Source organism: Trachymyrmex septentrionalis, unplaced genomic scaffold (assembly GCF_001594115.1).
Source record: "Trachymyrmex septentrionalis isolate Tsep2-gDNA-1 unplaced genomic scaffold, Tsep1.0 scaffold14, whole genome shotgun sequence".
Classification (NCBI taxonomy): Eukaryota; Metazoa; Arthropoda; class Insecta; order Hymenoptera; family Formicidae; genus Trachymyrmex; species Trachymyrmex septentrionalis.
In genome coordinates, this window is record NW_017304543.1 from 2,923,873 (window position 1) to 2,927,471 (window position 3,599).

The following is a 3,599-nucleotide window of genomic DNA, read 5'->3' on the forward strand; positions in this document are numbered from 1 at the left end:
GAGTCTCTATAAATATAATATTTAAGATAATATCCTTCCTTTATCGAATAATAAAGCAGCGAATGCTGATAATTTAATAATACTCTAATTTTAAGCTGTTTATCAGAGATTATTTGCAAGACTCTCACGAACTAACGGGAATGCCCATCGAAATTATTTCTATGAAAATCTAATCGAACATAATGATGGAAGTAACTGAAACAATAATCATAATCCGCAAATATAGTTTGAAATGGGAAAATATACATATCGCGTGATACCGATGAAAGATGACGATCATCGATTCGACGAGTAGCACGAACATATGGCATGTGTGTATAATAACATTGATGAAAGCAGAAATGAGATGGTGCATGCGTAAGTCCAATAGAAATCCGTTTTGGCCACGACATAGCCGGAATGATTACACGTGGCCATTTGCTGTCTACGTGATTATAAGAAGCGGCTACAAAGTTGCGTACGCGTTTCATTTACGTTTCATCGTAAAACGACGGACGAGGTCGAGACTTACATTTCTGAAGTATCGACTTTTACCCTAGAAACAGACCGCGTTTATTATTACTTAAAGTTGTACGAGTCTATAGACATTTCTCTCACCCTCTTCAAGCTATTTTAAATATTTAAGATATTTTAAGATATATGTTGAATAGATATGTTGAATATCGCGATATTGCGATAGATAGTGCGCGAATATTATCGCGATATCGTAAGCTATTAGCAATCTCTTTGCATTTTTAATAAAACGAAACACTGTACTGCTAGCAATGTCCACGCCGTTGTTAATAAAAATTTAAATCTTCTTTAGAATAATATAAAAACTGTCTTATTTTGCTATTATTTAAATAATTCTTAATTTATAAGTCTAATTTTTATTTTTATATAACAATAAATTGAAAATAAAAGTCAATCCATTAATTAGAAAATAAAGATAGAATTAGAGACAGTGTAGGTTTTTTTCTGGACACTACATCTATTTTTATAAATAGTAGAATAAATAAAAGTAGACGAAGATGACCGATTTTATGAAATTTAAACAGAAAGCGTTAAAATATTTTTGATAATATGATATGTTAAAAGACAACAAGAAAAATTTTTAACTTTATACATAATATTTAATATTTAACATAATTATTAATTATATATATGTTATGTCAATAATATGTTTACTTTTTTGTTATTTTTTTAATACTTTTAACAGTATTATGAACATTAATTACAAAATGAATGACTGAATAGTAAATATAGTCATTTAATTCCACATCTGTAATCTGTCGCAATCACTCCTCTACTTTCGGATTCTAGGATTTTTAATATTCTCGGAATTTTGAGAACTTTTTATTGTTTCAAGTGCATATACTCGTATATAGGTCCTTAACAATGTCTAATCCAACATCTCGTAAAATTTTTTATCTTGCAATCTTTATTCTCTCGTTAAAGAAAGAAAAAGAACAGTATTTCTGACTTTGTGCCCAAAAGTTTTCCTCAAAAGCAGTAAAAGGACTTACTTCTATTCAGATAATCCTTCGCATACCAATCCTTATCACGTTTTCATATTTTTATAAGTAATCGTAGATGCCTTCGTTTGAAAAATCGCATTAGTCGCTGCTTTTGATGCTTTGGAGATCGCATTGGAGACGCCTCGTGTTATTGATTTTCATTATTTTAACAAAGGTCTTCCGTTCTGAAATGAAATCCTTGAGTTAAATTTCTCACCAGTAATTCGTAGCAAACGTTCCGATTCAGTATACTACTGTAACATTTATTGTTAATTGTATATTGTTTAAATAAAAATAAAATAACTTAATTGAGAGGACAGTTTTTCTGTTTACTCCCCTTAAAATTATGATGTTGCGTAAAAGATATAAAATTATTTAGAAATTTTGAAAAATTCTTAAATTTATATTTAAAAAAATTACTTAAAAAATTCTGAGAAAAAAGGTCACAAGTGGACATCGAAATATTCTTTCGTATTGAGAGGTGCATAATTTACAAGCACATTTAGAAATATTTAATGCTAGAAGTTACAGTTCTCTCTATATGCAGAGTTACTACTTTCGAAAAGTACGATATGGTATTTTATAAATAATTAACGATCTAGATAGAGACATATATGAAATCAATCTCTTCTTTGCAGAATGTTAACAATAATTAGTTCCGTAACGAAGTCGCATCGACACTCGCAAATATTAATAGATAATCACGATCAAGTTCTTTCATGAGTGAACTGTTATAATATAGATTAGAAATCGATCGGCTTTGATAGAAATTGCGGAATTCCTTTGCGAATACTCGCTTCGGACCCGCGACCGACTTCGTTATCGTGAGCGCATTAATGTCGTGGTATTGTCTGTACATATCTTTAATGCTTTAATATAAGATCGTAAGTCCAGGGTTAGTCCTCGGCGAAGGTCGAGTCGAATCTTAAATAAAGTATGAACGCTCTGCGAAATATCCATATGTTATAGCTATCGGATAATACGGTACGCACAATCGCGTGGGTTACGTCGCATGAGGGTCTTTTACCTTTTACCACCAGTGTTTCGATTCAAGGCTGAGTCAATACATTGTACCTCGCTTATATCACTTCTCGTTTAAAAACAAAATTCGGAGCGTATATATATATATATAAATTTTATCAGAGAAACGCAAGTGTCTTGCCTAAAGATGTATATTATACGTGTTTTATAATAAAATTAAAAAAATTAGATTTTTCTATATTATATTTGAAAGTGATATAAAAAGTTTGGCAATTAAGAACCTGAATAAAAAATTATCTCAATATATAAAAATATGTTTTTAAAAATAAATATAATAAAATAAGAAAATTGTTATTTAAACTACAAAAATTATATTAAATACAAAAAATTTTGGATTTATTGCATATGTATAACTTTAATTTTTATCTGATGTACACCTGATGTATTCTTAATAAACATAAGGAAGTCAATTTTTAAAAAATCTACTTTAGCAGTTTATATGAAATAAGAATATAAAATTGGAACACAATATAATATGTACGTATTTAAGAGAAAGAATTGAATTATAAGCAATTGAGATAAATAAAATAAGATTGATAATTGAGACTATGCAAGTGACTAATTAATAATTGTCTTAAGAGAGTATTTTAGTGTGATTACTCATTTTTAAGGTGAATTTTGGGAATTACATTTTTAAAAACGGTTAAACCTACAGAGCTAATATTTTGCATTCACATTCATTCGTATTTGACGTAACACTCTTAACTTCTCAAATTTTTGCAAAGCTTTTTATTATATATTATACAAGAATGTGAATAAACGCGCAGGTCATGTCACGTAAAATCATTATTATCGGGCGCAGTGATTGCCTCGTCGTTTGAAATAGAAATTTTTTTTGTTTTATTCTTTACGATCGTTATCGTTCGGCCTATTAATAAATCATAGGAAGAAAAGTCAATAAAATGGCAGCGCTTAAAAGAAAATACTTCGATTTTTACTGAAAAAAAAAAGTTTACTTCTTGTGGCACGGAAAAATACTAATTTTAAAAATATCAAAACACACATACACACACAACACACACACACACACACACACATTAGAAGGCCGAATGATAGCCTGAT

General features: G+C 29.3%; 2 protein-coding genes across 2 annotated transcripts in view; one reads left to right on the forward strand and one right to left on the reverse strand.

Moving 5' to 3' along the window:
- The window catches only part of LOC108745630 (U6 snRNA-associated Sm-like protein LSm4), a 7,919-nt gene extending 6,238 nt beyond the window's left edge, over positions 1-1,681 (reverse strand). Inside the window, exon 1 of the mRNA XM_018481910.1 lies at positions 1,506-1,681. The gene's annotated coding sequence lies outside the window, so the exon portion shown is untranslated. The remainder of the gene's footprint in view (positions 1-1,505) is intronic.
- The window catches only part of LOC108745629 (transmembrane protein 189), a 15,387-nt gene that overhangs the window by 2,773 nt on the left and 9,015 nt on the right, over positions 1-3,599 (forward strand). The gene's annotated exons all lie outside the window — the stretch shown is intronic.